Source organism: Mobula hypostoma, chromosome 6 (assembly GCF_963921235.1).
Source record: "Mobula hypostoma chromosome 6, sMobHyp1.1, whole genome shotgun sequence".
NCBI classification, from domain to species: domain Eukaryota; kingdom Metazoa; phylum Chordata; class Chondrichthyes; order Myliobatiformes; family Myliobatidae; genus Mobula; species Mobula hypostoma.
In genome coordinates, this window is record NC_086102.1 from 162,957,630 (window position 1) to 162,985,263 (window position 27,634).

Here is a 27,634-nt window from a genome sequence, read left to right on the forward strand (position 1 = left end):
CGGCTGTAATCTGGTCCTGCAACCATCAGCCCCACCCCCCGTGCTGTAATCCGGTCCTGCAACCATCAACCACCCCCCGACTGTAATCTGGTCCTGCAACCATCAGCTCCACCCCCGGCTGTAATCCGGTCCTGCAACCATCAGCGCCCCCCCCCCCCGACTGTACTCCAGTCCTGCAACCATCAGCACCCCCTGCCCCCCGGCTGTAATCCAGTCCTGCAACCATCAGCAGCACCCCCCCCGCCCCCGACTGTAATCCGGTCCTGCAACCATCAGCCCCACCCCCGCTGTAATCCAGTCCTGCTGTAATCAGCTCCCCCACCCCCCGCCAGCTGTAATCTGGTCCTGCAACCATCAGCAGCACCCCCCCCCCCCGACTGTACTCCAGTCCTGCAACCATCAGCCCCCCTGACTGTAATCCGGTTTTGCAACCATCAGCACCCCCTGCCCCCTGGCTGTAATCCGGTCCTGCAACCATCAGCAGCACCCCCCCGCCCCCGACTGTAATCCGGTCCTGCAACCATCAGCCCCACCCCCGGCTGTAATCCAGTCCTGCTGTAATCAGCTCCCCCGCCCCCGCCGCCAGCTGTAATCCGGTCCTGCAACCATCAGCCTCCCCCGCAGTTGTAAATCCAGTCCTGCAACCATCAGCCTCCCCCCCGGCTGTAAATCCGGTCCTGCTGTAATCAGCTAAAAATGTACACACCAGGTCTGGAAGCTTTCAGTTTGGTCAACCCAGCACACTATTTGTATACTTGTTTTCTGTACTTCCAGTTTCCATTATTTTATATGTTTTATGTCATAAATCTTAGGAAAAATGACTAAATCCAATATAATGCTCGGAATGAATTTTCCAAATAATTTACCAAAATTCTCTGGACTGGGCAAGTTCTGGCAGATTGGAAGACAGTGAATGTCACTGTTTAAAAAAGGATGTAGGGAAAGGGGTTATCTACAAGCCAGTTAACTTAACGTTTGTCGTTGGGAAATTGCTTGAAGCTATCATTAAGGAAGAAATAGCAAGACATCTGGATAGAAGGGGTTCCATCAGGTAGACATGGGATGGATTCATGAAGGGCAGGTGCTGTTTGATAAACTTACTGGAGTTCTTTGAGCATATAATGAATTGAATTGAATTGACTTTACTTTTACATCCTTCACATACATGAGGAGTAAAACTCTTTACGTTACGTCTCCATCTAAATGTGCAATGTGCAATCATAGTAATTTGTAATAATTTATAATAAATTGGACAGTCAACGTAATATAGAGTACACTCAGATCAGTAAAGGTGGGGACTCAGTATGCAGCCCTGAGGGGCTCCTGTATTGAGAGTCAGAGGGGCAGAGGTGAGGAAGCCCACTCTTACTACCTGCTGGAAATCTGACAGGAAGTTCAGGATCCATCTGCACAGGGCACTGTCAAGGCCGAGGTCTCTGAGCTTCTCGTCGAGCCTGGATGGAACTATGGTGTTCCATAGTGGATAGAGGGGAACAGGTGGATGTTGTATACTTGGATTTCTAGAAGGCATTCAATAAAATGCCACGTAAAAGACATCCATAACATAAGGATGCATGGGGTTGGGGGTAAAGTATTAGCATGAATAGAGGATTGGTTATCTAATAGAAGCAGAGAGTTAAGATAAATGGGTATTTTCTCAGGTTGGCAGTCATTGTTGAATGGAGTGCATTAATGTACACATACTGCATGTATATATACACAGTGGATTCCAGTCAATTAGGGCACATCAGGACCGGGATATCTTGGACCATTTAAACACCTGCCACAATTAGGCATAGTTTCATGGAAATAGTTAAAAAGTTATATAAATAAACATTAGCATTTAAATGAGTAACAAATTATGTACAAATTAGAACCTGACAGCACGATAAAGCAGTGTATTAGTTCCTAGTAGTTATTGATGGAGGAATTTATCCAATGTATACTGCAGTGTTCTTTTGATTGACTGCAATAAATAAAATCAACTCTGACTCCTAGTGAAGATAGTGGACAGCTTTCATACAATGCTTTCGTTAATTCTCTTCCAAATCTTCATATTTATTGTTACAATACCTTCAAATTCTTAGTTGTTCTTAACTTGTTGAAGTAGTGAAATCATTTCATTTTCACTCCTGGCTGTTTCTGGCATCTCTAACCCTGAGTGCTTGAAACTGCAGTGAGCAAAACAGCTCTGAATTGTCTTCCTGTTTACCTCTCACCAACTATCAGTGACAAGAATTACTGCTTTATGAACACAAACACACACAACTGACACTATATAACTGATGCTTATAAATTTACATGTCTGTACATTGTGACAGAGTCATAACACAAAGACTTTTACTCCCTCACATTGTGGGATGGATGTAAGGTTTAAATAAATTTAATTCAATTCTTAATGACGCTAAGAACTGTTCACTCCAAGCATGGTGTAGTGTCTAACAGCCACATAAGTGCAAGCAACTGGCACTAGTTAGAAACTGCTCAGCCACAGTCATCTGCCCCAGTTAAGCGGCATTGTGTTCAAAATAAATGAGAAGAAACCCGGCAAATTTCTTGATTAATTTTTGTTCTTTAAGAGTTGCCCCAAATAAGTGGCTGCTGTTGTGCAGGGGGACTTGGGAGTGCTTATGAATGAATCTCAGAAGGTTGGTTTGCAAGTGGAACAGGCTATCAAGATGGCAAATAGAATGTTAGCCTTCATTGTCAGAGGGATTGAATTTAAGAGCAGTGAAGTTTTGCTGCAGCTGATCGGGGTACTGGTGAGGCTGAACCTGGAGTACTGTGTTCAGTTCTGGTCTCTTTACTTGAGGAAGATACACTAGATTTGGAGGCAGTGCAGAGGAGGTTCATCAGATTGATACTACAGATGAGGGGATTAGCCTAAGAGGAGAGCTTTAGTTGCCAGGGACTATACTTTCTGGAATTCAGAAAAATGAGAGGGATCTTATTGAAAAATATAAAATAAAGAAAGCAATAGATAAGATAGAGGTATGCAAGTTGATTTTACAGGAAGGTGAGACTAGAACTGGGGGACTCAGCCTCAAGATTCGGAGGGAAGGATTTGGGATAGAGATTTGCATTTCCCAAAGAGAAGTGAATCTGGAATTCTCTGCAGAGGGAAGCAGTAAAAGCTACCTCATTAATATACTTAAGGCACAGTTAGATAGATTTTTGCCTAGCAAGAGAATTAAGGGTTATGGGGAAAAGACAGGTAGGTAGAGCTGAGTGCATGGCCGGTTTAGCCATGACCTTATAGAATGGTGAAGTAGTCTTGATGGGCCAGACTACCTACTCCTGCTCCTATTTCTTTTGTCCTCATAAATTTTACATGTAATTTTCCATGTAATGCAGTTTCCTATGCAATGTCTACTCATCAGAGTCTGCTGCCTGAGAAAATCTTGTACAGTATAGAGTTTTATGAGCATCTGTTTTTTAAAAGCCTTTGACTCCCCAAAGGCTGCTGGGAAGATCTGGTGGAAATTACCGAAAATTGTAGCCAACTTGTAGTGAGTTAACAAAGTCGCCTGAGACAATCAGGGTCACAAGTGCTTTGAAATCCTTTGCAACATGATCATTTTGGGCAGCATCTGGTGATGTTTGCCATTCAGGTTAGACAGTTGCTAAATTGATACAATAAGGTCACTAGTATTAATTCAGGCAAAGCTGTGAAGTTCAAAACTGTTCCAGCAGAATCAGACAAAACAGAAGAGCAAGCTGTCTACTTGTACCAACTGGCAGCATTCCTGTCAGACGGTTTGAACTGTGGTCTTACAGTTTCTGTTTCCATTGCCCTAAAGCCGTGTTTTTAGATTCCTGTTTCTGCCAAAAATCTTCTTCATCAGTAGTGCTCGAGAACTTTTGCACTCACTGCGTCTGCTGTTGCTCCTTCAAAAACTCTTTCAAGAAAAGAAAATTTCCATTTAAAGTTGTTGTTCTCCCTTAGTTGGAAATAAATGATTGCAAACGGTATCATTTCTGCAATCCTTGCTTGCATGGCAATTGAAGGGCCCAGGAAGAATTTGTAACGGGTTAATATGGATTTGCCCCTGGGTGGGTGGTATTCCCGTCCCTACTTGGTGAATTCAGTTCAATGTATCAACAGGCAGAAATATCTTTGGTGCCTGTGTTTCACAAGAGAGGGTGTAAATGAGCTGTCCCTTCTGCCCTTCTGCAGTCAAAAATTCATACATTGAGCACAGGGCCTTTTCTGCAGTAACATAAAGATGACACTGGTCTTGAATTTCTACACAACTGGATAATTCCAAGCTATGACGGGCAAAATATACCAAATAAATCATTTTCATGTGCACTGATGCATCAAGCAGGTGACAGAAGCCTTGCTTGACTGGATAAGCTCTTTCATCACTTTCCCTGTGGAAAGGTGGCAGCAATTCGAGCAGGCTCAACATAGTTAACAGATGCTAGGTTTTTCTAAACTGTAGGACGCTGCACATGTGTAGATCTGTAAGCACTAGAGGTCCAATGCCAAGAACTCACCGTACAAGAGCAGAGAGAGCTTTTGTCCTATTAATATGTATTTAGTTCAGTAATACAACCATTCAGTGTCTGCAGCAGCCCTTAACGAGCTAAATCTTTGTTAGATATTGCAGTTACACATCCACTTCTCCGAGACCGTGAGCATCTTGCAGCTGTCTCAGTCTTTCACAGAGGTGTTAGAATGACACTACCAAGCTGACCAGGCAAAATCAAGAGCAGTTCATTTTGCACCACAATGTGCTGGCCTGTGGCATGGTGTCAATATCTCTGAGGACCTAACCTGGTTGCCGTAATGTATGGATCTATTTCTTTTAGAGCAGTGACCCCCCCCCCCCACCCACAGCACTACGTATTGATCTGTTGTCTGCGCATGCGTTGTCTGCACATATGTATTGTTCTCTCTCTCTCTCTCTCTCATTGCAAAGCGAATACACCAGTTAAAGCCTTCTCCCACATGTGTGCTTCTATTTAATTGATATGTAGTTGTGCACAGACACATCAAATTGGTGATCAGCACGAACCTGAATGTCAGGAAACATCTCAAACTGCACCGACAGTTACGGCATGATTACGGGATGAAACAGCAAGAGTTAAACAACACGAGAAAGCTCTCACAGATGCTAACAAATACATGAGTACAGTGCATAGTGCTGAATTTAAAGTGAAAATAATGTGCTGATGGTTTCAGTTGGGAAAGTTGATGAATTTGATAGTGCTAATGAAGACTGAGAGTCATATATCGAGAGGGTTGAACTGTATTGTAACATGAGCAATGTGGAGAAGCAAAAGAACGCCCCTACGCTTGTTAGCTTAATGGGCCCAAGAACATACAGTCTCTTACGTAACCTAGTAACCCCTGAAAAGCCAGCAAGCAAGATGTTCGATGAAATGGTAATAATTTTACAAAATTATTTGAGCCCTAAACCACTTGAAATAGCTGAGAGATTTAGATTTTATGAAAGGAATCAGTCAGAAGATGAAAGCATTTCTGAATATATTGCAGAACTGCGCAAACTTTCCCAGTACTGTGACTTTAGGGATGAACAGTCTGATGCATTAAGGGACAGGCTTGCCTGTGGCAAGCCATAGTCAAAGCACTCAAAACAGACTAGTGGCAAGAGAGACCTAACCTTAGAACAGGCATTGACCATTGCAATATCATTAGAGACTGCAGCAAAGGATGCAGCAGAACTACAGAAAAGGAGGTTAGAATGTGAAATGCACAAAATGTCCTTGAATAGTGCAAAAAGCCAAAGATGTTATTGATGTGGCAAATCCTCCCATGATGCAAATGACTGACGGTTCAAAGAAAAAGTCTGCAGAAAGAGTCACAGACAAGGTCTCATAGAGAGAGTGTGCAAGGCAGACAAAAAGCACAACCAAGTGAAAAGTCTCGAACACAAAACTGGGCAAATGCATAAAGTACCAAATGTAAAACAGAATCAGACAAAGGTGAACTGTCATGCCTAGAACTGCATAGTATAACTAAAGCAGATCACAAAATCATCTGGATCACAATAGATGTTTCCGGTGTAAAACTGAAAATGGAACTTGGGCACAGGGTCAGCTTTGTCCATAATTCCAGAGGCTGACTACAACAAACTGTTTTCTATGATACCATTGGAGAACACCTCAGTGATGCTAAAGATGTAGACAGGCGAAAAAGTGTCTCCCTAGGCAAACTGAAAGTAAATGTGATGTACGATGGCATAACACAACAGTTGGAACTTTTATGTATTGAAAAGTAGAGGGCCAGCACTTTTCGGACGTGAATATTTGAGAAAAATCCAATTACTGGCACTCAATCAAAGCTCTCAGTGTGACATCAACATGAAATGGCAACCCAAATGGTAGCACTAACCAGAGACTGGCCCAGCTGCTTAACGCTAATGAGAAGGTGCTTGAGAAGGGGATTGGGAAACTCAACGACATGAAGAGCAGAATTGAACTGGATGAACCAGCAACACCAAGATTCCATAAAGCATGTCCAGTGCCTTAAACAATACCTCCTAAAGTGGATACTGAACTACAGAGCTTGGAGGCATCTGGAATTCTCTCCAAGGTTAAGTGGAGTTATTGGGCTATGCCTATTGTTCAGGTGATCAAGAAAGGGAAGCCGGAGCAATTTGCATATGTGGGGATTTCAAGGTAAGCATCAACCCGGAGCGGTGTACTGTGCAGTATCCCTGGTCCCAAATAGAAGACTTTTTTAAAATCTTTCGCGAGTGGGGAGAGGTTTCAAAGATTGACTTGTTACTAGCCTATCTGCAAATGGAGATTGAGGAGTCAAGCAGGAAGTTCCTCACAATCAACACTCATAAGGGACTGTTCCAGTATAATCACCTCGTCTTTGGCGTCGCATCAGGTTCAGCAAATCGTCCTAGATCAATGGACTGAGTGCTCCAAGATATCCCAGGAACACAATGTTACCTTGGTGGCATCATCATGACTGGCGAAGATGATGAAGAAAACCTCCAGAGCCTTGCTAAAGTGCATATGAGTGAGTGAGTATGGTCACTCACCTGAGTGAGTATGGTCCATGCAGAGAGAGACAAATGTGGACATGTCACCAACAAGCATGCTTATATAAGTCGAAAGAGAAGATTGAAGCTGTGCTACAGACACCCCAACCGGAAAATGAGTCACAACTCAGGTTATACTTGGGCCTTGTAAACTACTACCACTGGTTTCTCCCAAACATCGCTACAGTGCTGCATCCATTGAACGCACTGTTACAGACAGGAGCAAAGTGGGAATGGTCAGAAAGATGTGAAAGAGCATTCAAGGAAACAAAGGGACTAATAATATCAGATGAACTGCTCCCCCATTATGACCCATCCCTGCCCATCAGACTGGTATGTAATCCATCCCCTTATGGCATTGGAGCTGTTTTGTCACACACTATGAAAGATGGATCTGAACGCCTGATTGCATTTGATTCAAGATCACTGATGAGCACAGAATGCAACTACACACTGATCGACCAAGAGGCTCTTAGTCTAGTATGGGGAATAAGGAAGTTTCACCAGTACCGCTACAGACAACTGCTTAAACTAGTGACAGATCACCATCCCCTTGTGTTATTTTCAATCCCAGGAAGGGAATTCCAGTGATGGCTGCTAGTCGGTTACAACATTGGCACTTTTCCTAGGATCTCACTCTTATGACATAGAGTTCAAGGGTACCAAACAACACAGCAATGCTGATGGCTTGTCATGTCTTCCACTGTTGGCAACTAAAGAAGAAAAGTCTTCATACTGTGACCCAGCAGAAGTGTTCCACACCGCATTGGTGGAGCAGTTGCCGGTAACAAGTTCGGAAATAGAAAGGGAAACAAGGAAGGATCCAACGTTGTCAAAAGTCTATGAAATCACCATGCAAGGATGGCCAGCTCATGGTAACCCTATGTTTCCAGAGTTCTCAGTGAGATGAGACCAACTGTCGGTATGTCAAAGAATGCTGATCTGTGGATCTCACGTTGTGGTTCCCTCTAAACTGCACACCGGAGTGTTAGAATATCTGCATCAAGGACACCCGGGTACTTGATGGGCTGTTCATGGTCTCCGTTTCTGATTGCTGTGGATGCTCATTCGAAGCGGCCAGGGATTGCCAATGAAGTCAACCACCTCAGCAAAGACTGTCTCCGCTCTGAGGCCTACCTTCACCAGAAATGGCTTACCAGTACAAATTGTGAGTGACAACAGACCACAATACATGTCAGAAGAATTCCGACTGTTCATGAAGGAAAATGACATCAGACATTTCCAATTCAGCTCCTCACCACCCAGTAACAAATGGGTCAGCTGAAAGGTTTATCCAAACCTTCAAGAAATCCATTGAAGCAATTGACAAAGAGGACATTTCAATACAGCACAAGGTGAACATCTTCCTTTTTATGTCTCAGAACTTTATTCATGCCATGAGAAATCAAACACCTCTGAGATCTCGCACAGACCTCCTGAAACCAGACTCCAGAGGGAAGTATAGAATAAATAGTTCAGCCAGCTGCCAAGTGAAGCAGCAAGGAGCTTCGAGACTGAACAGGAATCTAGCGTGTGATTACCAGGAAGACAAGTGGACACCCAGTCGGCTAGCTACAAGGACTGTGTACGCTAATGTACACAGTGGACATTGGAGATCAGACATGGAGATGTCATGTGGACCAGATACTGGATGCTCAACCAAAGAACATACTTCAGCTGAATGCATCCAACAAGACGGACACATTACTACCAGCAGACTTACCTCTCAGTGATGATCATGTCACTGACAGCATTGTGACGCAGGAAACTGAAAACGTTGCCTTAGACATGACACCTACCAAACCTAATCCCACTCTACTAGAGGTGAGAGGAGAACCTGCCAAACCCTGATGCCGTTCTACAGGCCCAGAGGTGTTATCCTGAAAGAAACAGAGCATCACCTGAAAGACTAAACCTTTAGAACTGTAAAGTTAGTTACGGACTGTTATTGTGGAAGCATGTTTATTTGAAGTATGGGTTTGTGAAAGGGAAATTGAATGTTTTGTAATATATGGATCGATTTCTTTTGCAGCAATGAACCCCCCGCCAGCACTACATATTGATCTGTTGTCTGCACTAACGCTGTTGTCTATGCATGTGTGTTGTTCTCTCTCACTTTCACTGAAATGTGAATACACCAGTTAAAGCCACTGCCCGCATGCATGCTTTTATTTAATTGATATGTAGTTGTGCACAGACGCAACAGTTGCAACATATTGATGCAGCTATAAAGAAGGCAAGACAGTGGTTATATTTCATTAGAAGTTTGAGGAGATTTGGTTTGTCACCTAAAACACTTGAAAACTTCTACAGATGTGCCATGGGGAGCATTCTGCCTGGCTGTGTCACTGTCTGGTATGGCAGGGTGGGGCTACTGAGCAGGACCAAAGTAAGTTGTAAAATTGATCAGTTCCGTTATGGGTACTAGCCTCCATAGCATCCAAGACACCTCCAAGGAGTAGTACTTCAAGAAAGCATCATCCGTTATTTAGGACCCCCACCACCCAGGCCATGCCCACTCCTCATCGTTACCATCAGGAAGGAGATACAGAAGCCTGAAGACACACAATGATTCAGGAACAGCTTCTTCCCCTCTGCCATCTGATTTCTAAATGGACATTGAACCTATAAACACCACGTTACTACTTTTTTTATTTTGTTTTTTTTTGCGCTACTTATTTTAACTTATCTACTTAATAGACATGTATATACTTAATGTAACACTTTTCTCTATATTTATTTATCGTGTATTGCATTGTACTGCTGCTGTAAAGTTAACAAATTTCATGACAGATGCCAGTGATATTTAAATTTGATTCTGATTCTGAATAACCTTTCTGCTATAGGGTAACAACATATAGCTTTATTCCTGTGCCTGAAACAAACTTTGAGCTTCCATAAAGTGGGTGTAGCATTTGAAGTCACTGCATCACTACTTTAAAAAAAAATTTATTTCTGTCTTTGCAGTACTTATTTAAACTCAATTATTTAATATACATATATATACATAATATTTTTTCTATATTTATCATGTACGTATTGCATTGTACTGCTGCACAAAGTGAACAAGTTTCATGTCATATGCCAATGATAGACCTGTTTCTGATTCTGATTAAACATATTATGTGTGTAATGCCCTGGTTCATATTTTTACTGTTATCCTGTATGTATTTCATTTAGCAGTTCTGTAGCAGTCTGTTCTGTTTTCAGCTTCGCTGGGTTATTGTTGAAGATACGAGATGAGGAGAAATGTGTGCCATCCAATTAGGATGATTGAATTAAGGGGAGGTTTCTCTAGTGAGCGACACCAAAGTTGGGCATGGGGCTTTTGTTGGAGAGGAGATGAAGAGGGAAAATGCAGGAGAGAAGAGGTCGTAGGATTCGACCCAGAGCGGGACCATGATTCGACGAAGCCAGGGGTGAGATTGGTGGAGGATCGGTGACTATGGAGAAACTTTGAGATCCAACTTGTGCACATTTAACTGTTTCACTAAAATGGGCCCTTTTCTTTGTTCTTTTCTTTACTAACCCTTTAGTCAAATTAAGATTCATAAATATAATCTTTTAATCATATGCAGTGTACTGTCTGTAATTTTGTGGCACTAATTTGTAACAGCGTAGCAAATGACACAGCATCCACCCAACTGGGGTTTGGGTGGGAGAGCACCTCACTCTCGCGAGTTTGGCGGGGTCAGAGGTTGTCTTCCCTGGACTTATCCAGCCAAGGAAAGCAGGGGGTTTCATGAGCTTGCCCCACCGCAAGAATGTTTCACTGTCTATTGTAGTGCTCTGCAGCTTTGAACAGAACAAAATTATCCTAATTTTCTCTGGTATCACTTATCACAGGGAAATGGTCCAAAAAGGTACACATGTTCTGACAGCCATTGGAAAGCTTCAACAGCTTCTTAGCCCATGTTCAGCACTTACCAGGGTGGATGGACGATAGGGTACAAGGCCACATTTTGACGTTAGATAATAAAGCTGTTGGTGGAGGATGAGTATTGGGGGATGGAGAAGTGGAGTCATGTTACATGGTGGCAGCGTAGCCTTGTCAATGATCCTTCAGCATTGGTTTCACAGGTCAGGTGTCAGAAAGGGGATGAGTCTGGCCTGAACTACAGCTGACCAGATCTGTATATGTTGGCCCTGTGTGGAATACTGGTGGCAAATCTCCTGTCAGAAGACAACATGGCTCTGTGTCAGGACCATCTCAAGCCACTTTTCAATAATTCACCAGTTCCTGAGTGCTGGAAATCTCTGTAGACAGCCCCAAGGAATCAGTGCAGGAACAAGGCTTGGTATTCTTTCAAAGCTATTCTCACTGCAGCAGAATCCCAATTCAAACATGTGTCTGCTGCTTTACTTCTGACATTACCAGGGCAAACAGGGAGTACCCAGCCCGAATTGCTTATGCAGTTTTTATATATCTGTACATTTTGCAAAGAGTCGTGCACACAAGTAGTGTAATTGGCAAAGCTTCAATATGGCTATGTAACTGCTAAATTTCACCAATTGTCCAAGAAGCATGAACACAGTCTTGGGGTCAATTGTGGCAGGAGGAAGAAATGGTCAAATGCATTGGTCAGCCTATCATGGTGTGGAGCATTGTGGATGGACCAGTAGGACTTTCTCTTCCTATCTATTTCTTCAGTGAGTGTGTTGATAAAATTCTCAATGACCTTAGGAGGTAAGATAGCTATTGTATCCTTATCATAGAGCATTAAATATGAATGGTAAAAGTTGTTCTCACCACCAATCTTTCAGTACTTTCTCTCTCTGTGATTGTTCATTATGCATGAAGGTACACTCTGTACTTGTTTTTTTTTATCTACCTCTTTTTCTGACCTTAAGATGTTCCAAAGCACTTTGCAGAAAATAGTTTTTTAATGGAGTCTCTGTTGTAGTCCAGGAAATACAGCAATTGATTTGTGCATTACAAACTTAAAGTTCAAAGTAAATTTATAATCAAAGTACATATACTATATGTCACCATATACAATCCTGAGATACATTTTCTCTTGTGGTCATTCACAGTAAATACAAGAAGCACAATAGACTCAATGAAAGACTGCATCCGACAGGACGGAAAGACCTTCAATGTGCAAAAGACAACTGTTAAGTTTTGTAACTTCAAGACATAAATCTAATTGAAAACAAAAAGACAGCAACCAAGGAGAACGCGTCTTAGTTTCATTTTTACTTTAAGCGAAGCTAGTACCTATGATGTGATGGTGTAATGACTTTCACATCCTCAATGCATGAAGTAAACAAAAAAGAATGCTTAATCAAACAATATATTTACAATATTACTGAAATATTAAATACACAGCAATCCTCTCTGCTTAGCTATAAATTCCAACTCAATATAGAATGCATCACAACTTACACACACACACACACACACACACACACACACACACACACACGTTTCCTTGGCTGTGTCTAGGGAAGACACGCTCCAGTCCCACCAAACCCGTGAGATTGAGATGGCTCTCTCAGCCCAAAACCTGTTTTGTGTGGACGCTGTGCAATTTGCCACCCTGTTACAACTCAGTGCCAAGAAACAACAGACAGCACACTGCATACATTTAAAGGAATTATATTTATGAATCTTAACTAAAGGGTTAGTAAAGAAAAGAAAGAAAAAAAAACAAAAAGGGCCCATTATAATTAAACAGACAAATGTGCACCAGTTGGAGCTCAATTCACCCATCCTTAGTCGATCTCATGATCTCCCCACCGGGTTGTATCCTACGACCGGTTCTCTCTAGCGTCTCCTCTTTTCCTCTCAACAAAAGACCCAGCTCACATTCCAAAGCATCTGTTATCTCCAACCATATCCCAAACGCTCTTTCTACATAAAGACCATTATGTTAGCAGTGAAACCTTTCCCAGGGTGTTACGTGTATACATATAATACAACTAATATATAGACATCCACAGCATAGTAAATTTTAAATTGTCCTATTCAGGCCTAAGTATCTCATTGCTGTGGAGGCGTTCTTACTCGTGTGGGGTAACATCTTTCCTGACAGGGGGATCATTCTGCCTGACAGTTGAGACTTGTGGCTGTGAAATAACCTCAGGCTCTGGGGTGCCCTCCGTGATAGTTGTAGAAGTTGTCTCTTGGACCACAAGAAGTGGTTCTGACAGCTCCGACCAATTTTCTTCGCTAACAACTGACTCTGCTCTCCTCAATTGATCAATCTCCAGATAATCTCCAAATGATATCAGATGCAATCTCCACTGTATAGGAGAGTGGTCCAGTTCTGTCCTTAATCTTTCTGACTGCTTGTCCAGGAGGGAAATATTAAACCTCCTTGTCTGAGGAGCTTTCAATTTGTCGCAGCTGTTTTTCACGCATTCTCCTACTGAGATTGGGTTCAAGGCGATCCAAGCATGGATACAAGAGATGACCCAGGAACAGCGTAGCTGGTGAGTTGTTGGTCGTGGAGGGTGGTACATTGTAATGTGCAAGCAGGAAGTTGGTGAGCTTTTCATTCAGTGTCAGTGTAGTGTGTTCTGTTGACATTGCTCGCAGTCCATTAGTTAGACTCTGGACAAACTTTTCCACCAAGCCATTTATAGCTGGGTGGTACGGTGCAGGTGTAATATGTCTTATTCCATTCGTTTTCAGGAATGACTGAAACTGTTCTGCAATGAACTGTGGTCCATTCTGACTGACTAAGTGTTCTGGAACAGCTCCTTGAGAAGATGCTACTGAACGCATCTACGGTGTGCGAGACTGTAGCGGAAGCTATTGGGAACACTTCTGGCCACTTTGTAGCTGCATCCACTTCTACCAAGAAATTTTTACCCTTGAATGATCTGACAAAATCTGCATGAATCCTCTGGCAGGGCAATGCAGGCCATTCCCAGGGATGGAGAGACACTGCTCTTGGCATCTACATGTGTTGGCATCCCACACAGCGCATGGCGAGCTGCTCGGTCTGCTGATCTATTCCAGGCTGTCAGACAAAGCTTTGAGACAATGCTTTCATTTTGACCACACCTAGATAACCAACACACAGCTCCTCCAACACTTCAGTTCTCAGCTTGGATGGTACAACAACTCTAAATCCCCATATAATGCAACCTCTGTCAAGGGCAAGTTCACACCAGTGCTGGTAAAAATAGTGGAACTGAAGTTTCTACTGCACGTGCCAGCCATTTTGGGTGGCTATGGAGACCTGAGACAAGGTGGGGCCTCTTTTGGATTATATCTGCTGTGATAAGGAGGCATATGTTTTTCATTAGGCAGAATACATTAAGAGGAGCGTCATCTATTGTAAAGTTATCAGGTATTTCCTTTTCCAAGAGAAAACAGGACAATCCATCAGCATTTCCATGGTTAGTCGTCCTCTTGAGTTTGATCTTGTAATTGTGTCTTCCAAGAAACAACGCCATTCTCTGCATTTGTACTGCTGCTGTTAGTGGAGCACCCTCCTATGGGCTGAAAATGGACACGAGTGGGTACACAGTCTCCAATACAAGTACTGGTTGAAATGTCTTATACCCCAAAACAGACTAAAGGACTCTCTGTCAATCTGAAAGTAAGTTTTCTCTGCAGTGATAAGGGAATGTGATGTAAACACAATTGGACGTTCACTTCCATCACTCATAACATGTGACATGACTGCATCTATCTCATAAGGCGAGACATCACAGCCAAGCTTCACTGGATGATATGGATCATAATGTGTGAGTACAGTGCCTGACGTCACCATTTCCTTTTCCTTTTTGAAAGTCACCTCACACTGTTTTGTCCATTGCCATGTCTATGCACGTTTAGTAATGAGTTCAAGAGGCGGAGACCCGTAGCCAAGTTTGGCAGGAACCTGCTAGAGTAATTAACAAATCCTAAAAAAGACCGCAACTGTGACGCGTCCTTTGGTCTTGGGGCATCCACCACTGCTTGAATTTTCTCAGCACATTTATGTAATCCTTGCACATTGATGGTGTGACCACAGTAAGTGATGTTTGGTTTGAAGAATTCACACTTGTTAGATTGTGTTCTTAGCCCATGATCTTCTAATCTTTTTAACACTGTCTTAAGGTTTTGGAGATATTCTTTGTCATCCTTACTGGTAACAATGATTATCTGGATAGCCTTGCAGCACCTGGTCCATGGCTTCCTGCCAGAGTACAGGTGCACATGCTACTCCAAAAATAAGCCTGTTTTACCGATAAAGCCTTTTCTGTGTGTTTATAGTGAGAAACACTTTGGGCTCTTCCTCCATCTCCATCTGTCCAGGGCAGAGGGTATTAATCTACATTCAGTACTGGGTTGATGGTGACCTTAATATCACCACAGATCCTGACAGACCCATTTATCCTGGCTACTGGGATCAGAGCATTGCCCATGGGCTCCACTTAACCTTGGAAAAAATTCTTTCAGCCTCCATGTGATCTAGTTCACTGGCTACTTTATCATGCATGGTATAATGAAACAGGTGGCCTTTGTGAAAATTTGGTACAGCATTTTCATTTAACACTATATTACCCTTGACATTTTTGAGTTTTCCAATGCCATACTTGAATACTGCTGTGGTATCATTTAGTACAGTTCTTAATTCACTTTCAGTCAACTCACTAGCATGAGATGTGGCATGCAAATGGTGGATGGATCTCCAATCAAGTTGCAGTTGTTTCTGCCAATCATAGCCCCACAATGTGGGCGCTCCTGTTTTTACCACATACAAGCCCATTGTGGATTGTTGATTGTTGTGTTTCACTGTTACAAATGTCATTCCCACAGGCATGATCTTCTCTCCAGTATAGATTTTTAATTGGATTCATGTTTCAGTTCAGTATCTTTGAAATGCCATTCAAACTTATTTTGTGCAATTACTGAAACAACAGAGCCAGTGTCCAATTCTATTTCAATTATGTAGCCATTAAACTGCATCTCTGTCTGCTATTTCCATTGATAAAGCTATTTCAACTACTCTTTTAAATCTAAGTTGTGTTTCAGATAGGAGCCATTTTTGAATGCTTTCTTGTAAGATTCCACAAACTAAATGATATCTCAAAGCATCATTAAGCCCATTACTGAACTGACAATGCTCAGAAAGCTTCTTCAATTCAGCCTCATACACTGAAATGGACTCCTCTTCCTTTTGATTCCATATCTGAAACCTAAAGCATTCTGCAATGAAGAATGGTTTGGTTTCTAAATATTCCTGCATTACTTTCACAATATCAGCAATGCTCCTTTCAGCTGGTATGGTTGGAACAGTCAAACTTCTAAGCAAACTGTATGCCTTTAATCTAATGCACTCAGCAAAACTGGCTACTTTATTTGCTTCAAACTACTGCTCAATTTGCTCAGTATACACAATCCAGTTATCTATTGTGCAATCAAATACATGCGTAAATCTTTCCAATGTAGCCATCTATATCTGCTCTTCTTCTTTTTCAATTTATGATTATTATTTCCCAGTACTCACTATTTATAAACCTATGAATTTCATTCGTTCCATGACTTTTTTTAAAATCAAATATCTTCTCGTGAAGAAAGCAAGCTGTGCTTTTTATAAGCAACACACATCAAAGTTGCTGGTGAACGCAGCAGGCCTTCGTCAGACGAAGGGTCTCGGCCTGAAACGTCGACTGCACCTCTTCCTACAGATGCTGCCTGGCCTGCTGCGTTCACCAGCAACTTTGATGTGTGTTGCTTGAATTTCCAGCATCTGCAGAATTCCTGTTGTTTGTGCTTTTTTTAAACTCAGACATCTTCAACAGGTAGGTAGTCATCTTGGGTTGTTTTAAAAATTTCTCATCACCACTGTTATCTTTTGTAACTCCAAAACATAAAAGTAATTGAAAACAAAAAAAAAATGGGAGCACAGGAGAATGTGTCTTAGTTTTGTTTTTACTTTAAGCGAGGCACTTACATCTGAAGTGGTGCTGTAATGACATACGATATGTCATTTATGTCCTTTTACATATAACTTGCAATACATTATGTAAACAATAAAGATTGCTTAATCAAACAATATATTTTCAATATTACTTGAATATTACTGAAATACTAAATATTCAACAAACTATGCAAATACAAAATAAAAAAAACAAATAATAATGTTAATAAATAAATAAGAAATAAATATTGAGAATATACGATGAAGTAAGTCTGTAGGTTGTGGAATCAACTCAATGATGGAATGAGTGAAGTTCAGTGAAGTTACCTCCTTTGGCTCAAGAGTCTGGTGGTTGAAGGGTAATAACTGTTCCTGTATCTTCTTCCTGATGGCAGCAGTGAGAAGAGAGCATGGCCTGTCTGATTGATGCTGTTCTCCTGCAGTAGCACTCTATCTAGATGTGCTCAGTGGTGGGGAGGCTTTACCTGTGATGGACTGAGCTGCAGTCACTACATTTGTAGGCATTTCCATTTAAGGCCATTGATATTTCTGTACCAGGCCTTGATGCCACCAGACAGTATACTCTCCAGCACACAGGTATAGAAGTTTGTCACTGTTTTAGATGGCATGCCAAAACTTTGCAAACTCCTAAGAAGATAGAGGTGGTGCTGTGCTTGCTGTATAAAATGGCACTTACTGTACCTGCTGGGCCCAGGACAGATCCCCTGCAATGATAACACTGAGGAATTTAAAGTTGCTGACCCCCTCCACTTCTCATAAATAGCAATATGACAATGACAGGCACTCAGTTTTATTGATGTGGGCTGAGGTAGAATTAATGTTCAAAACACTGGGGATAACTCCCTGGCTCTTCTCTGGAATAGTGCCACAGGGTTTTACAAACCATCTGAGAGTTCCTTTACATCTTATTAAAAGGCAGCAATGGGCGAATGCAGTGCTGTCTCACTACTGTACTGGAGTGCAATTGTATGAATTATATTTACGTCTTCACCTTCTCTGTGTGTAACATGCTGAGACAGGGTATTCATCTTGTGATCTCATAGTATTGTTGTAACTGTTGGGCTTCATCACTTATTCTGGATAAGCCAAATAAAGCATTGTTAGGTGCCAGTGACACTGGGGAAATTGGCTTTAAAAGATATTGAATTCTTCATTTCAACATTGGAAGACAAAAGTACACAGAAGGTCTGAGGGAGTCTGAGGAGTGATTTGTATAGATCAGGATCCAGACTTAAGGAGTATGTATTTGAAAGGATAGCTGCAAAATATGAAAGATCGTAAGGTCCAAGGGAATTGCGCATAGGACCTCTCATTTCTTACTGTGTTGAATCTGTGGAAATCTCCATCACAGGGGTGGGCAATTAAGTGAATTCAAATTCTACTTAGGTGTTTTGGACTACTTGGGAATACATACTTACTAAGGGGAACAGAGAGGAAAATGGAGCTGAGGTCACAGTCAGATCAGTCATGATTATTTAGAACGATTGGGGTGGCCCACTCACACTCCCAAATCTAATTGTCAGCGTATTTCCAGTGCATAATTGTGGAAAGCAAATTTTTGAGGAAGGAAAATTGATTAAGAGCCATTTCCACAGATATTCCATCATTAAATTCATTCCCTGAACTTGCTTGTAGTTTTTGGCCTTTTGCTGGTATGCTTACAGAGTTCTGTATGCAGGAATGTGGGAGCTCTGCCTACTTACTGTGGGGAGCCCCTACAGTAACACACTTAGCGAACTCAGAGTGACTCGACTGAGAACCCTAACATGTCATTATTGTGATGATTGGTCAAAGCAGGTGGAGGAAAGAGCTTTTTGCAGAGTGTGACGTTGAATCAGGTTCACAGGTCTGGCAAGTGAAACAGAAAACACTGATCACAAATAAGTATATTAATCATGTATTTACAAACAGTAAACATTTGATCAAACGTTCATGTCCCCCCAGTTACAGAACCTACAAAGCTGAATATTCAGCAAACATACTTAGTTAAAAGTGCACGCAGAGTGTACTTTCCCAATGGTTATGTGCATCACTTGGCTTAAACAAAGGAATAGAGAGCAAGCCCCTTCCACGTGCTATCTTATAACTGGGATATTTGACACTGGACACCATGAAGCTTACCAATGGGGAAAGCAACTGCAGTTTCATCTGGGCAGTATGAAGTGAGTCATCCCTAAAACCAATTGCATAGTAAGTAACAATTAACAAAGTAACAGATTAAAGACACAATAAACACATAACAGATTTACAACACAAGAAACAAATTAACTGACTTAAAAACATGAAACAAAGTAACAGATTGGAACACAAAACACAAAACCCAGGCTGTACTCTCTTCTTTAGAACTTTGTATGGAAATGTAAAAACTCAAAATAGACAGTTGATATCTCACACAGAAATAACACACTTATTAGAGAACAACAGGGAAGGAAAAAGAAACCGGGTGGGGCTCAACACCTTCACAGAGTCTCTTGAAGGCAAAGTCCTCACACATAGACACACACACACACACACACGTAAACTGACACAACTCTGACACAACTGGCTACACCTCACATTTCCCCACATTCAAATCATTCACTCTCTATTTACAGGGAAGAGGGATGCAGGTTGAATATCTCCTCCCTACAGCAATGAGACGCTAAGGAGCTAACCACTGCACGATTCCCACTGCTGGTGGAGGTTAGCCGTTGCCTTTTGTAGAGAATCCTGAATGGAATGAAAGGATCTGGCAGAGGACAAAAGGAACCCTTATCTGCAGTGGGCTTGAAGAATGCTCCTTCCCCTTTAACAGTCTTCCTTTCTTGCTTCCCCATGCAATACTTCCTCTACATTGCATAGAGGGTGGGGTTGGGAATCCCATCTACCTGCTCCTCTGGAACTCCAGCTTTAAGCAATGCCAGAAGTATTTCTTAACGGGACACGCAGGATCATCCATTCCCATCTGCTTATCCAACTTCCGTACGTGGCTAGGGGCACCCTCTTCTACATGCTCTAAACCTTGTAGTAATTGAATTGCTGTACTTATAGAGTGACCAAAGGGTAGTACTATTAAAGAGAGCACTACCCCTTTTATTTGGGAAGCCGCCATCATAACCACATGTTCTATCATTCCAGAAGTTAATTCAACATTCTCTGGCGGGATATCACTATCACGGTATAATTTTGTGTTAAGAGCCCACTGGCGTAAGACTCTAGTACCCTTTTCTACTGTGCTCCATTCTGCTTGGGGTTTTGAATTCCATTCAGTAACAGAATGATACTTACATTTAACTGCTGCCATTGATGCATTATGCTCAGGGGAAGTAAGCAGCGTCCTCAGGGCATTACAGATCATGTGTTGGGATGAGAGGCTCCCTAAGGCACCCATATCTCTATTAGATAGGATCACTCCATTACCCTCCTCATCCCATGTCCTTAATAAACACGCAACCAGGGACTCCTCAGGCTTTTGTCTGTACCCAGCTCCTAAACTCACAACTTCCTTATCAAAAAATTCCCTGAGCTCTGTTGTCTCAAAGGTGTCCGTTACACAATCTCCCACACATTCCTGATCCTCCTCATTCTCCCCGTCTTGAGAGGAAGAAGCAGGGGGCCGATGCCCCCCATGGCAGGTATGTGAACGTGTGATCACTGGCCTGGCCCGTACTGTTTCGGACGCTGAAGGGAGAGAGCAATCATTTCGAAGATTAACCAAAAGGGTCCACATTACCTTGTCTCCCTCATTTTCGTCATCCAGCCAGACCTCCCCATTTCCCAGCCCCAGAGAAGGATTAAATTAAAGCTCACCCTTAACGGGGTCAGGGTGCCAACGTGCGCACAGCATTGAAGTGTTGTAGCTTCATCAGCTGACAAGCTACCTGTAAATCAGAATCAGGTTTATTATCACCAGTATGTGTCATGAAACTTGCTAACTTAGCAGCAGCAATACAACGCAATACGTGATAAATAGAAATTAATTAATTAATTAGTGTATTCTTATCTAACTTTGTAGCCCTACTGTAGCCATAAATAGTGATTTTCTCAGAATAATTCAGTGCTGACTGAGGTCCTCGACCTCATTCTTAAGAGACATTGCCCTAAGAGATGTTATTCTTTTATACTGTTGCCCTACAGTTGTTGCAAACAGCCAGAAAGCATCCCGCCAGCTATCCTTTCTCCTGGGGAAACCCAACGATTTAAGTATGGAAACAATGTCATCTCACCTTTCAACAGCAGCAAAATCTATCTGGTCTGACCAATCTTCTGGTATCCCTTAACCCATCAGTAGGTTAGCAAGACTTCCAAAGTCTGTACTCTTATCTATCCACCCTGGGACTCAGCATCTCTCAAACGGGATGCTCTCTTTTAAGTAACCTCTTGAAGAAATGTCTTTCCGCCCAGACAGCCACACCCTGCTCACAGCGCCAAAATGGAACATTGAATCAGGTTCATGGGTCTGGTAAGTGAGACAGAAAACATAGACCGCAAATAAGTATATTAACCATTTTTTTACAAACGGTAAAACTTCAACCAAACATTCATGTTTCCCAAGTTACAGAACCTACAGAGCTGAATATTCAACAAACATACATTCAATAAACATACTAAGATAAAAGGACACACAGAGCACTTTTCAATGGTTGCAAGCACTGCTTGCCTTAAACAAAGGAAGAGAGAGCAAGCCCCTTCCACGTGCTATTTTATACCTGGGATATTTGAAACTGGACACCAGGCAGCTAACCAATGGGAAAGGCAGCTACAGTTTTTAAAATAACCAATCACAGCAAAGTTACTTTCAACAGGCAGGATAAGCCACGCCCCCCACAGGACACAGCGGTGTCAGGTAAGTTTGCCTGGCAGTTTCCATAAATGGGAACTGACATTAAAGCCATTTGTCGGTGTCATTTAAGCCACAAATCATGGCCAGATGATTAGGACCACCATTCTGTCTTTTTGAACTTTTTTCCATCATCTGAGAGAGTGGATTGTGCTTTGATTTGATATTTCATCTAAAATGTGGCAGCTATGACAATGCAGCCCTCCCTCAGTTCTTCACAGAAGTCCTGTGCTCACTTGGTTAGCTGTGATGACCAGGAATTTTACCTACTTCTGTAGAAAAATCAGTAGGGTGAGAAATTTAAAAAAAAGGCATGACATAATCTTTCAGGCCACCCATGCGCAGAATACAGCCAATGAAGCACTTTTAAAATGTTGTCACTATTATTTTTCTGGAGATGGAGAAGCCAAATTAACCCAGCAAACTCTTATAAAAAGCCACATGATAATGTCCAGGTTTACCTGTGTCACTGACGTAAGAATAAATAGTGAGGAGTGCAGTACTCTGTGTTGGTTCCCTGTTCCTTTAAATGTTTCCATGAGCTTCTCCTATATCCACTTGGGAGAACAGATGGAGACCATGTTTAACATTTCTGCTGGAACTCAGCACTTCTGAGAGTGCAGCACCTGTGTGTGGCACTGGAATTCAAACCTGGATATTTCTGTCCTTGAGCGAGACTTGAACCAGGTTCAAAGGCAGCACTGTTACCAATGAACCCACAGTAAAATGGAACCTGCTGGGTTGATTTATGAAGAGTTGGGTGGATCTGGTGTGTAAAATTTTCTCTTTCTATGCTACAAAAATATAAGAAACAAGGACTGGGTGAATTGCCCCCCAAATCTGTTCCAGTTTTGGCCTCAACACCATTTTCCTGTCTTGGTAACCATCCTTGAAACTAAATCAGACTTGCCCTAGGTACCTCTGGAGTAGAAAGCAAGCGTACACCTGGGCCGCTAGAAACACAACAAGGGTGCAAAGTTGCAATTAGCAATGTACAAGCTGCCAAATCAAGTGATTTCTAGTTTAGTTGCAGCGTTCTCCCACTCAAGGTAACATTTACTCTGTTGAACAATATTCTGTTGCAGGAAATAAAGGCAAAGGCCTTAGCATTCATATGAACTTCCAACATGACAGCAATAATTTATTGTGTGAAACCATTTGTGAAGTCTCTGTTAGAGCCACTGATCAACAGAGGCACTGTTAATTATGAATAACATCCAATCCATTTTAATACTTTTTGATGGTTTGCAGCAAGTTGATATTGTCCAAACTATTTTTCTGCAAGTTACCAATATGAGTTTCTGGATCTATCTGAAAGTGCACAGTAGAATATCATTCTGTGCTCCTTATTATATCAACAAGCATTCCATATTTTTGAAACTATGCATAATTTAATACAGCTCTTCAAATAAGCATAGCCCCTATAAATAAAAAAAGAGCTTCCACCACTATTCTTGCAGAGCCACAGGAGGTTTTAGAAACTGTGGCCATGATCTTTAAAGCCATTAAATTATTGTGAAGATCAGAGATGCCACTGGGTTTCTGGTTCCAATCATTCAACATACACCCTGTCAATGGGGAGCCCATTTACTAGGGATACATTGCACTCCCAATCAATTCATGAGCTGAGTGACTGCCCATCATGCAAACAACATCTGTTCCTGTGGAAGTATCAGTACTCACATCATTCGTATTCTGCACACATTTAATTGCCCTCATGTTGAAAGTAGGATGCAGAATACTTTCTAATCAAGATGGAAAACCACAGACAGGTATTTGGAAAAAGGAGAAGTTTATATGCAATTCTTTCCTTTACATTTTAAACACAAATATTTGAAACGTGCAGTAAAGAGTACTGGCGCTTTCAGAAAGACCACGAGGAAAATATTTAGTGTCTCACACAACCAGTTATTTTTATGCATCTGCATTTGGAACAGGTGATGCTGGTAACTAGTGTTTAAAAATGTTGCAAACATTTTTACTCATATTTCCACTAGATTAGAACCTTTCCAAAAGTCACCTTTTATGCATTTCACTTGCATCAGCATCTATTCTCTTGTTCTTGTTTAAGTTCAGTATCCTTTTAAATTCATTTCAATTAAATTAATTAAAGTATGCAGCTGTTTCAGGTTCTTTGCTGGTAATTCCCCTTGGTTTTGATGAAAGCAAGTGAACACATCTCGTAATGAGTAACCACTGAAATAACTTCAGTCTGAAAATAACATGCCTGAAAACAGCTACAACATGTTCTCTTATAATTCTGGTGGGGGAAAATGCAGAATTAATCTTAACTAAATGTCTTCTGTCTGTCATTTTAATCATTTAAGCCAAAGGCCCATTTCTGTGCTGTAACACTTTATGACTCTATGACTCTAATTCACATGCTTTCAGTAAGAGCATTACTTGTCATTGAGCCAGAGGGCGATTTTCAAGACTTGTCTGTGTTTTAAAAGAGCTTTGTGTTGGATTAAACATATAAAAGCAGAGTTACATATTCAATTCAAACAGCTGGAATAAAATACATTTGATTTGAGGATGGGGTCAAACCATCATAAATTTTGTTTGTAAAATAAATAAAAGTTTTGCAATCAATATCCATTAAATGATTATGAGCACTTTATTATCAGACCTTGTATCATATCAAAAATACTGTATTTCAATGCAAAGCACTCTGAAGTATTTATTGTGACCGTGAGACAATAGTCTACAATGTAAATAGTGAGTTGTGCCTGGTAAAAATTTCTAGGAATATTGATTTTAGCCAGACTTTATTACCTGCTCTGTTTATCTATAAAATCAGCAGGCTACCACTATCTATGCACTGATGATATTTTATCTGCAACCCCTAAAGAAATCCAAATTTCATCTGCACCTGTCTGGTGTAACTGCTGTGAAGCAACAGCAAGTTTCAATCACTTAGCACCTTTAATTTACTACAACATGCTAAGGCACTTTACATGAGTAGAATCAGACAATAAAATTGACCTTACAGGCAGATAAGCAAGAATTTGGTCACAGACGGAATGTCTCAAAGAGAAGAGAAATGTAGAGAGGCAGAGAGATTAGGGAGGGAATTCCTGAACTAAGAGGCTGGACCACTCAAGACAGCATCACCACAGTGAGACCAAGAAAGCTGGAAGCAGTCCAGAAATGGATACCTTTACAACTGCATGGTTTGATTGCATTGGCAGTGGAGGAGAAGGGTGTTAAAGAGCAGTCAAGTCTTACCAAGATAGGAAGTGTTGAGACCCAGGGGGTATTTGAACCTAAGGGTGAGATGTTTAAATACGTGGCATTGGTGGAAGGAAAGCAAAAGCAAGCTAGCAAGCAGAAAGCAAATAAGATTTACTTTGTCATATTTTGGATATGTGATCAAGTGTACCATTGATAAACATACAGTAGTGTGCAAAAGTATTTTTTATATATATCTATATATATATATCTATATATATATAGATATATATATATATGTAAGGGGGTTTTGACTTTTATGTTACTGCGGAGGCTAATTTTATATATGTATACATATTTATTTAGCTAGGGTGTCTAAGACTTTTGCACAATGCTGTAGTAATTTTATGTATTGCACTGTACTGCTGCCACTAAAATAAAAATAAATTTCATGACATATGTGAGAGATGATAAACCTGATTCTGATATGGGTCTCTACTGTGGACTGAGAGTGAGAGGAGGACAGGGAGAGGGGAATCATGGTTGGGAAAAGGGGAGGGAGAGAGTAGGAAGCACCAGAGAGACATTCTGTAAAGTTCAATAAACCAATTGTTCAAAATCAAATGACCTTGCCTGGTGTCTCAGGATTGGGTGTGTCTGTGCCTGTGTCACCTCCCATCCCGGATCTCCTTCTCTGCCAGCTGTCCCACACCCCTCCCACGACACCACCATTCCCACCATTCTATGCTCCTGCCAGATTTACAAACTCGCTCTGTGCTCCAAGTTGACAAACACAGTACTCTGCAAAAGTCTTAGGCTTCCTAGCAATATACAGTATGTGTGCCTATGATTTTTACACAGCACTGTAGTGCTTCAATAAATCAGCTCACTCACTTTTTCCAGTTGCGAAGCAGGTGCCCTGTCACGACATTCAATGGTAGCAGACCTTTATTGTTTTCATTAAAACATTCATTGTTTTCAATATTTATGTAAATTTGCTACAATATTATAGAGAATGGTGATGCTGGGTTGTCCCCAATGGAGTCAGTAGAATCGATTCTATCAGAATGGATTTTTGTAAACCTAAAGAGATAGCAATGCTGTACTAATGATACCTGGAAATGGAATTTCCTGTGCCCTACATACCCCACTTAGCTGAAGCCACTTTTATACAATTTCAAATGTAACATGCTGCCATAGTTGATACTGAGAAATAAGCAGAAGCATTCCCAGATTGTTCTGTAAGTCGCCCAGCAGCTGGGACCTGAGAAACCGAGTTAACATTTCAGGAAACTACCTTTCATCAGAGCTTCTCTCTTCAGATAGAATGGTATCTGGATAAGTGGATACAGTGATGTGGAGTAATTGGAATTATAGATAGGAATGGTGGTCAGCATAGTCCTGGTGGGCTATGTTTCTGTTCTACACAAATCTATATAACTTTAATGTTGGCTGACTGGCTGAGAACTTCTGCCTTTGCTTTTTGGTCTGATATTGTTCTGCCCGCATTGGTCTCTTCAGGTCAGTAGTTTGGTTGTTAGTCATTTGTGAGGGCAGAGTACAGTGAAGGCACAAATACTGGATTGCAGAGGAAAACGCTGACAAACTCTGAGGAGAGAAGAAAATAGAAAATCGAACAAAATTATAATAATTGAAACATGATATACAAAACATGTAGTGTGCATTGAATAGAATTTACATAGTTCCATTGGTTCAGGAAAAAAGAAAATGTGATTGATGAGTAGGTACAAATTTGACTGTCAGGATTCGCAATAATGAGATACCAAATCTCCAAATTGGGAAAGCAATTTTAAAATCTGCCCTTGTAGACTCCAGGTATGTAGAAAGGCTTCAGCCTTTCATGGGCGTAATACTATTCCTTGTCAACATAAAAAAAAACAGAGAAATACAACACAGAACCAAATTTTACATCTCTCTAAATTGTAACAAAATTTATATAAATATAGAACCAGGAATAGACTGTTTACCCTCCTGAGTCCATTGCAATACTTAATAAGCTCATGGTTGATACTTGACCAAGCTTTATTACTCTCCTTTTCTTGGTATCATTTAAAAGTTTTACTTAGTGAAGGTCTATCAATCACAGTTTAAAAATAATAATTGATCTTGTATTAATTGCTGCCTTGGGAAGGGAACTCCAAATTGTTCCCACACTTTGTGTGTGGAAATGTTTCCTAACGTCTCTTCTGAAAAGCCTGGCTTTAATTTCTAGATTCCATTCTCTTTTCCCAGACTTCCAACCTACTGGAAATAGCTTCTCCCTATCCATTCATCTGTTCTCCTTCTATACAAACATAATTGCAGACTGAAAATGCGGGGAATACTCAGCAGCTTCATCAATTTCAATTCGTTTCACGTGACATCAAGAAATGACAGAAACAAGAGCTCTGCCTGCAGTTGAGAAGCACACACGAAATGGATGGAGGATACTCAAGTCAGGCAGCACCTATGGAGAGGAATAAACTGTCGACAGCAAAAGGACCTCAATTATAGTTATTAAGGGTTGTGCTCTGGAACTGCTATACCCCTGTTCCCATACAGTTGCACCGTTGGCATCTACCTGACAATGTACAATATTGCATCAGTATATCCTGTTCACTAAAATACAGGACACATCCAATTCAACCGATTAACACTCTATTAACTCTTAATCATCAGGAGAGTGACAATGGCACAGTGCACCTACTCACAAGTAACTTGCTTGCTGATGCTCAGAC